Source organism: Trachemys scripta, chromosome 9 (assembly GCF_013100865.1).
Source record: "Trachemys scripta elegans isolate TJP31775 chromosome 9, CAS_Tse_1.0, whole genome shotgun sequence".
Taxonomy (NCBI): domain Eukaryota; kingdom Metazoa; phylum Chordata; order Testudines; family Emydidae; genus Trachemys; species Trachemys scripta.
The window spans coordinates 73,269,187-73,279,256 of NC_048306.1; positions in this window are offsets into that span (position 1 = coordinate 73,269,187).

Here is a 10,070-nt window from a genome sequence, read left to right on the forward strand (position 1 = left end):
TCCCTATGCTGGTTTCTCCACTTTTAGATTACTCCTCCTGTTTCAATATAAGTTCATCTTAACACCTTCTTTTCCTATTGTTAATATACTACAATAACTGCATAATCCAAAATAAACTAACTTCATGTAGTACTTTCAAGAATATTTATTAAACTCACCAGGTTTATAAGACAACATTGAACACTGAGTCTGTAGACTAATCTATGCGTAAAGGTGTAACTATACCATAGACCACTATAATAACACTTTTAGAAAGAAGAAATCATTTCTGTTTTATAATACTATTGATTTTTACGCTTGGCTGAAACTTTGCAGGAAGAGTCTACACTTTCTTTCAAGCGTTAATCCCCTGCGTCTTTCTTGACTATCCCTGTTCTAGCAGTGGTTGTGGCTGTGTTGCTGTTATTTCAAGATACAAATACAATGTTTTTTTCCCTTTTTTAAAGGCATCTTTTCTTTCAGCTTTCCCGTTCTAACAATTTTAAATTAGCTGTCAATTAACAGACAATTCAATGGGCTTTGGACCAGGCCCTGACTGTTTAAACCTCTTTCTTAATGAATTTTCTGATTATTGTTCCAAAACTGGGCTTTTTTTTTCCTGCCAATATTTTTCACTGGTGGTTTTAATATTAATGAGGATTAATTTCTTGATTTCTTTACGTCTAATGTTCTTTCTCCCTTATTCAGTCATTTTTGTCTCACTTAAGTCTATAAACATCATTAAACTCTGAGGCAATACTCTTGATCTTGCTGACCCCTTTTCTGACAAGAGACATGACCTTTAGGGGACGCAAGTCAAGTACAATCTGGTTATGATCTATACCCTAAGGACTCAAGTCTAAACACCTACTATTTACATACAGCTCTGTCTGACTGAGGCCGTGCCCCAGGACTGTGTAAGGGTGGAGGTTTGAGCCCAGGTCCCACGAGGGCTCAGACCGATATTCCATTCTTTTGCAGTGTGGATGCAGCTCAGGTCCAGGCCCACTGGACTCGAGCCCTGAAAGTCTGACAATGCTATCCCACAATCCCATGGGCTGATGCTCTTTGTCCTCTCTACCCCAAGAGTAGCCAATTGACTCCCAGGACACAGAAGCAACCCCTCTTGTTCGGGTACAGTAGCTTGGTGCTTAACACTTCCATTTTATTCTGACTACTGAGCTGCAAATACATTGAATGTTCTCCTGCATTTGCAACGGTCACCAACTAGAAGAAGTCCTTTGCCAAGTGCGCTGCTTCCTGGCCATGGGAGCACAGCCAGATTTTGGTGAATCTCTGGTGCAAGGCATGCAAAAAGTTGAATTTTAGCAAGAATTCCAGAAATTACCACATGTACCAGGAAAGAGTGAAGAAGCTGGCAGTGTTGGGGATTCACTGGATTGGCGACCAGTGCAGGGAGCTCAAGACCAACTGTCGGAAAGTTAGGGATAAGAACTCTCTGTCATCCTGCCTCTTTTACAAGGAGTTTGACCTGATGCTGGGTACTGAGCCGATCACAGAGCTACCAGCGCATCACAAAGGCCTGGTCAGCTAGGAAGGCAACTTTCTCACTGAATTCAGTAAAGGACTGGAGGGGAGCCAGGAAGTGCTGGATGAGGCTACCAATATGACTCTGGTGCTGAACTAATTCTTCAGGAGGCTTTGCTGCCAGAGCAGTTGCAGCACATCCTGGGTCCCTGCTCGGAGGAGCTTTTTATTACTACCAGAGGAGCAGCCCTCCATGGAACTGGCAGAAGAAATGGGAGAGGCAGAAGTTGCCTCAGAGTCTGGTAAGTTTCTGGTTCCATGTTTGTTTTTATTAAGATAGGAATGAGAAGGATTTCCAGGTTATGAACCAATGCAAAAATTATTACCAGCCACGGGTAACAACATGTATCTGCTAATGATGTAGTGCATACCAGCAGCTTAGCATCACCCCACCCTGGTACCCCAGTATTCAAGTAGAATTCAAAATGGAGACCAGGAACCACAAACAGTGAAACAAGCATTTAAAAATGAAGTTTTAATAGAAACTTGCGCAATCTTGCTATAATGTGCTGGGGTATTAAAAATATTAACCTTATATTGCCTTCGCATAGTTACTACACTGCTACACTACCAGCCCATCCGTTCAATGAGTCTACTGTACACAGTGAACTGTATGGGGGCTGGGAAGGTTGAATGTAGTCCATTTAAACGAAATGTGGTCCATGGGTGGTGATACTGTTTTTCTAAAACACGGATGGTGGTTTTTATAAGTACAGGAATGTGCCAGGATGGGGGAGGGGTGTGGAGTTCTTAGAGACTCCATATTAGCATGTGTGTTTGCATGCAGTCATAACAGGCTGTGTCTGTATTGGAAACTGTGAGGAGGCAGTAATCCATGCAGATGCTAATGTAGCCTCTGGTTGATAGCCCTGTCAATTTTGAACCCATTCCAGGTACTGATAGTTGCAAACTTGCTACATGACCAGCGCGCCCCTCTCCTCTCCTCTCCTAGGTGTGCTGTTCATTCACCATAAACTGGAAAACTTCTGTGTCATACATGGCCAGCTTGCCACTGGCAGCTTGGAAAAAAATATCCCTTTGCCATTCTGGAACGGCAAGAATTATGTCCTCCAAGATGTGAAATGTCTGAAATGATAGAGAAGGCACTTGCAACTGGGACTTAACAGCAGCTGGACAAGGCAAATCCACCCCTTACAGTCCTCCACCAGCATCAAGACCCTCTCCCCCCTGCACATTTCCACCTCCATGCTGATCCCCTTCCTCCTGCATGCCTCTACACCAGTGCAATGGCACCAAATGCATGCTAAACACACAAGTAAGGGAAAAGAGAACATGCCAGAGGACACACAAAATGTGGGGATTGTTTTAATGGCACTGTTCTCACTGTTCAATGTTTCGTTTATACCCTTTGTTTTATTACTGGTTTTGGTGTTGGTTATTAATGTTGTTTTCATCTTCTAATGACAGCTGACCTGCCTGACAATATGATAGTATCTTTTTTTTTTTTCGTAACACATCCATATTCCCAAAGGCTTTTATTTATTTAAGAAAGTGCATTGAAATCACTACATCACATCATACGATGTATACTTTGAATAATACACATGGTAAGGCAAAATGCGGAAGTTTTATCTAAACACAATCTCTCAGTACATCTATATACAATAATCCATAATGTAAATGCACAGTCCCCCTTTCATAAACAGTCATCTCATCCATCAGAAAAATTCATAACAATCAACCCCCTCATTCACTGCATACAGTGACAGTACCCCTCCCCTTTCACTGTGTGATGTGACAGTACCTCATGTACTGTAAGTATTACTGTATAAAAATATTCATGAATTTACTATTCTACCTCTCTTTGGCCATGCCAGTCCCTAATGAAGGGCACAGAGCACCTCTTATTTCTGTTGCCTGGGTGCATTCTGCTCCAGCTGTGATAGGTACACTTTCTGGCTGAGTGTACTGGTTCAGCAATCCATTACTGTCCTAGCTCCATTCACCGGCAAATGGCTCACCCTTGGCTTCACACAAATTACAAGGAGCACAGCAAGCCACAATAACGCAGACAGCACTGATGACACAGGCAACCAAACGTGTCTGTAAACAGAGCCAGAGGGATTTCAGTGAAATGCACATTTAACCACCATTCTGCACCTGCTGAGAATATAATTGAACCTTCTTGTGCCAGGCCCTCTGAGACCAGAATATGGTTTCATAAGTCATGCAAAAGGGAGTATGTGGGGTCATCCAGGATAATAGTGGGTATGGTAATTCCATTTATGACAATTGTTGGGATATGTATGGGTTAAGTAGAGACCTGGGAAGCTGCTAATGTACTAACATGGCATTAGGGGACAAAAGCACAAGAAGGCTGTAGTTTGTTTAATAAATAAGTTGCCATATTTTGCCGTTCCCTGTTGCTTGTAAGAATTGATAAGTGTTGCAGATGCATAAGAAATGTGGGGATCTAAAGGTTACCTTTTGGGTAAAGCAGTGTTATCTCCTCCTCCCTTCCTTTCCCAGCTACATAAATAAGCCCTGGCTTATGGCCCCTTCCTCCTTCCCCTGAGAATTGCTGACCAGGGTGATTTGTGGCAACAAATTGTTGCAAAGAAATATATTTTCAAGGTAAAATGCCTGTGTAATATGTGTAATGCTGTGCACAATAGATAGGGTGGGTTTACTAACAAAATGGGTGTTTTTATTACTTAATAAGAGTTTTTGGGGTGTTGTAATGGATGTAGGTGTGTACATACTAACAAACAAAAAGAATATGCTGTAACTAATTCAGTGCTTACTGGACAATTGGGTCCAGGGGAACAAGTATCACAATAAAGAAGCCTGTACTCATATCTGACTCTGGGTCAACTTGCTCTTTCTTCTAACAGCAATGTCATTTGGTGGGAATAGTTTCCCAGTCTCTCCATTAAAGTCAACTCCAAATCATCAGAAAATCCTGGCATCAAGAACTTTTCCAATGTGTCAGGCCATGGGTTCTAGGCGGTCAAGCCTGGTGGTTGGAACGGTGATCGAGATCAGGTGCCAAGAGTCAAAAAGGATGTAGAGTAGGGCCCGGGCCGTGGGTCCAAACAGAGTCAGAGTCAACAGACAAGCCAAATCAGGATTGTAGTCAGAGTTTGGAAACAAGCTAAAGGTCAAAGCTGGGTTGGAGTCAGCTCAAGGGTCGGGAGTCAGGGGGTGGGTGCAGGGCTGGAGAGGGACCTTACTTAGGTAAACTGCCATTGAAGTATTCTTGCCTATGGACCTCAGACAGGGACCTTAGTTTTCAAATTTATTCATGAGCTAATACTCATATGTTCTGACTATATTGTTCCTCACATTTTATTCTTTTTGCTCAAGATTGATTCTTCTTACTATGCCCTTTCTCATTGCACTGTTAAAGTTAAATCTCTTAGCTATTTAGTACATACTGTTTCATCTTTGTCTTTCTTCCAGTCTGTAATCTATTAACTGTTCCATTTTCAACTCTCTAGTAAAAACTTATATTTCCTTAGCACATTTTTATTGTAATTCATTTTTAATTAGGTTTATATTTCTAGATACTATCATTTTTATTAACTGTTATACATTGTTCTGGCATAAGTTTTGTATAACAAGATGGCACATTTTATTTCCTCTTTCCCTTTGAATACTGTCTTTCAACTATAACAACCGGTCTAGCTTTAAGAACATTTCTGCAAGTGAAGCCCATTAAAAACATTTCTCTTTAGTCTGTACAAGACGTTCCATAAGAAACAAGCCCAGATGTAAAGAGAGGGTGGGGAAACCCAACTATTAAAAGATAGAGCGCTTTGTGGTAGAAATTTCTATTTTTAACTTTCTAAGTCAAGTTCTGCATTTCATTACTCTGATGAAAAGAGTAGTTTTCAGAGTCAACAACTCTTTCTTCACGTCTTCCAGTCTGACTTAATTTTAATGAGACCAGTATTTGAGTTTATTTCATACTGTTGAAGGTTAGCAAAGTCCAATAAAGAGAAGTTGTTTTTCATCCTTTAGAAAATTCATCCCAGTGGCAGGAAATTCTCAATTAGCTTTGTAGAAAAACTTGTCAATAAATTGACATGAAATCAAGTGTGTGAATCCTTCCATTCATGCTCTAGATCAAGCCTTTAAAAATGAAATGTTCTGTAAACACACAATAGAAGATCTGCCAACAACTTTCAAATATTTGCATTTATTTCAATTTTTTGAGAGGCAAGTAATAAAGTAAGATTAACTACCTTATTTTTATTTCATAACTTCAAAGGGAGCATGGGCTAATGGATGAAGTATAGGACTAAGTACCCCCAAAGTCTGGGGTTTTCATTTCATTTCTGAAATTAACTTGTTCTATGACCCTTACTCAGTTGAGCAGTATTTTACTCTGCAAGCAATCCCAGTGATTTCAATCTGACCCTTGATCTTTCTCTGTCTTATTTCCCCTATCTTTATAGCAGAGATAATAGCATATAAATATTCACCTCACAAGGGCATTGAGAGATTAATTAGTTAATGGCCTTAATGCACCCCCTTGCTGACCCAGGGGACTACAATTTTCATTCCCAATGCCTATTGGAATAGAAGTACCGGAGTGTAGATTCATAATGGGAAGGGCAACCACTTCATAAATTCTAAGTATTATTATTAATTATTATTATAGAAAATCAATCTTCAGACAATTAAATTTTGATTTTCTGAAATTTACTTTGTGGAAAGTCTTTGTGTTCAATTCTGAGAGACTTGGGACTCGAATTATATTTGAAATCTCTGAATCTTTGGGGCAGTACTGTAACAATTAAGAAGCTAACTCCTTAAATTAGCCTTTGGGCAATATTTTCTCATTTTAGCACAAGTCATGTTAAAGCTAAAGCTCTAGCTATATTTCTACAACCTTAACATAACAACATTTTTAATAGGATTTATTTGCTAAAGCAAGGCAACCCGGTGAACCAAACAGTGAAACCCTATCTAGAAGACTGTTCTAATAGCTGTTTGTTACTCCCTTCTGATAAAAGAGGATACAAAACTATTCTGATGCTTTCCTCTGGGAATCCAGAACTGTAAGCCACTGTGTTATCTCTCTGCTTCAGCTAATGAGAGTTTTGCTGGGGCTTAAACTGTGAGTCAGCTCCCTACCACACCAGTCTGTCTGCTGCACCAGCAAAATTCTCAAGACACTGCCAGTCTCAACCTTGCCTCACAGGTAACAGTCGTTGAATCCTATTCCCAAGGTCCCCTGAGACATCTTGCTGAACTGTCCAGCTACTCTCACTGGGCACTCACAGAAATTATTAAGTTTGCTGCTATCAGAGAGACAGTGCACACACCAATCTGCTGGGTTACCTGAGGACTCACTCTTTACTTCAATATAACAGCACTGGGATGGTTTACAGTAAAATTAAGAATAAGTTTATGAATAAATAACAGAAATGTAAGTGATACTAGGCAAAAGAAAGAGACAGGTATGGTTACAAACAAAACAAAAATAATACATTTTCAAGTGCCTAAAATCAAGTATCAAAGGAGTACCCATGTTAGTCTGGATCTGTAAAAGCAGCAAAGAGTCCTGTGGCACCTTATAGACTAACAGACGTATAGGAGCATGAGCTTTCGTGGGTGAATATCCACTTCTTTGGCTTATTCACCCATGAAAGCTCATGCTCCTATACGTCTGTTAGTCTATAAGGTGTCACAGGACTCTTTGCTGCTTTTACAAGTGCCTAAAATGTAATTCTAGCAAGCTATGTCTTTGTCTACACAGCTTTTTCGCTTACATCAAGCTAATAGCATCTCCAGCAACTCCTGGTAGAGGATCCAATCTTAATGGAGGCAGAGGGTCTTGTCCCCTTTGTTCCCTAATTGATGGATAACCAGAATATCTTTTGCTTCCTTTTTATTTCCAAAAGTCCATTGTTTTTACCTCAAGAGCCAGAAAGACCTGCTGGGGGTGCAAACTCTGTCTCCTGGTGTCCTAACTAAGCTGCTGTTTGTTATTTTGATGGCTTTGTTTACACTATATGTAAATATACTTTAATTGTCTTCTGCATGTAATCAAGCCAGTCAGACAGGTAAATCCACATTCCTTTGTCTAAGGCAGGCTTGATTTATTCACTGTGTCCAAAACAGATTTTAAGAACATATTTTCAGCACACATACATAACTGTTTATACACAACCCATATATACAGCATGCAAAGATATCCCTGACCAGCTTGTTGCCAGTTTACCTGAGACCTTACAAGTTATCTTTTGGATACATATTACTTGGGTTGTGTGTAATGAATGTATCAGGCCTGATATGAGTTACAATATTGTGGGCCCTCTGGCAGTTAGCATTGAGGTAACACTAAGCACATAAGTGGTGCAGGATCAGGGCTTCAGTCATTTATTCTGATTTTAATATACAATCTTCTACAATGCTCCACTAACTGAATATAGGCAGAAGAAATTATCAGAAAAAATCTGCGTATATTACAAAATTTGTATTTTGAACTGGAGCCATTCTTATTAAACTGAGTACACAACTTGCAATACGTTCTTAAACAAAGACATAAGGTTAAGATATGAAATATCTGCTTTCCAAATTTCAAGACTGTAGTATTTTAAAAAGTACACAGATTCAAATGTTACTAATCTGAAGCAGTCTAAACAATTTTATAAAATAGTTTTGACACATTTCATCAGACTGTAAAACTTGAAAGGCTAAATAAACCTACACTGTAGCTTGGCTTCATTTTCTATAAGTGTGTAACATTGGAAATATTGATTTATTTATTTTTGCAGGTTGGACATAACAAAAACTGGAAAAAAAGAGATATTGTCATCTTTAAATCTGTTCAAGTGCAATAGCAACAAAATTCAAACAGCTGCTGTTGTGGATCACAGTTACCATAGCAATATATTTCCATAGTCACTTAGAGATTCATTTATATTAATAGCAGCTTTATTTAACAGAATACAAAAGTCACCGTTGCACTAATGTGGGTTATTATATTAAGACTTTTACAATTTATAGTAAGATGAGTAAAACTTTTTATTTAAGAGAAGGCCTAGTTCCACAGCTGGGACACAATCTAGTAAATAACACAGGGCTAGACTGAGCTCCTCATTCAGGAGAGTGGTTACTATGTGAGTAGCCCATTGAAGTCAATAGGAACTTGCATAAACAAATATTCCCCAGGGAAAGCAAGAGCACCACAATCTTGCTCATATTTTATGTTGATCGTGACATTTCTGTGTAGAGCACAGATAGAATAAAGTTATTTTAACAGGCCATTTTATAATTAAATAAAATAAAATGCACTGAAAGTAGTAATAACTTTAGATAAGGAAGATATATTTCAAGCATTTCTGAAAGCTTCCATCTGCAAAAAAATGTTTTCTAAGTATTTGTTGCCTAATGTGAAATGTTAGTAACACCCATACAACCTATTATTGCTAATGTTCCAAAAACAAATCCTCTTTCTTTCAAACAAAAGTTAAGGTTGCTAAGTGACAACAATGTACTTACTTCTCACAGTCTACAAAACCCAAGCGCTTCAAAGCAAGGAAATAACTAGTTAAGGACAAAAATCTCACACAGCCCTCATAATAAACAAATATATTGGCCTGGGTCATCGCCAACATCTCGTGCAGAAGAGGGGGTCAGCTGCCTTGATAGCACTGTTCTCTCGTCTCTGGATCCCATGAAGGCCTTTCCCTAGGCCTGGGGTTTTCATTGACCAAAAGAGTGGAGACTGGGTGAGCTGGGGAAAGGTGTGGACAAGAGTACGGTGAACACACAAGATCCCTCCTCTGGCCCAATGGAACTTATTTGGAAATGATAATACAGTCTGAACCATGGACCCAAACACTCTCCTCCTGGTCGTCCCAGGACCAGCTAAGGGCAGGGAATCTCCATTGTCTCTACTATCTCCACACTGATGAGGTGCCGGCAGAGGGGAGGCAGTGCTGGAGCCAGAGCTTGTGACCTTAACCGATCAATAAGGTGAGCTACAAAAAGAGGATCAGTACAGAAATCTCTGGTCCTTTCCCTCACTCCTGTGGATGATCTGGCCCTTTATTCTTTTCAAGGATAAAGAAAGCACAAGAGTCTTAGAACACAGTTCTGCAACCCCCATTCATAATCAGTAGCACTTAGCTCACATAAATCATGCCACTGACTTCAACACGACCAAAAGCTGCAGAACCAGGACCTTAATTCTGACCCATCAATAATTGTATTTTATTCTTTTAATATATTATTTTGTTGTTTTAGTTTTGGTACTTAAACATTTTCTTTTGAGAGATACTAGTAAGCAGGAGATATCAGATAATATATTTATCATATGACAATAGACATTTTTGGTAAAGTACTTGTAATTTCTATTTCTTGAGAAAAATATTGTTCGGGTATATGCAATTTAACAGGAAAAGTGCATAGGGTTACCATACGTCCTCTTTTTTCCCGGACATGTCCGGCTTTTCGGCAGTCAAACCCCCGTCCGGGGGGAATTGCCAAAAAGCCGAACATGTCCGGGAAAATGGTGGCTCTGCTCCTCCCCGACTCTTTGGCTCTGTTTAAGAGCCGGGCTGCCC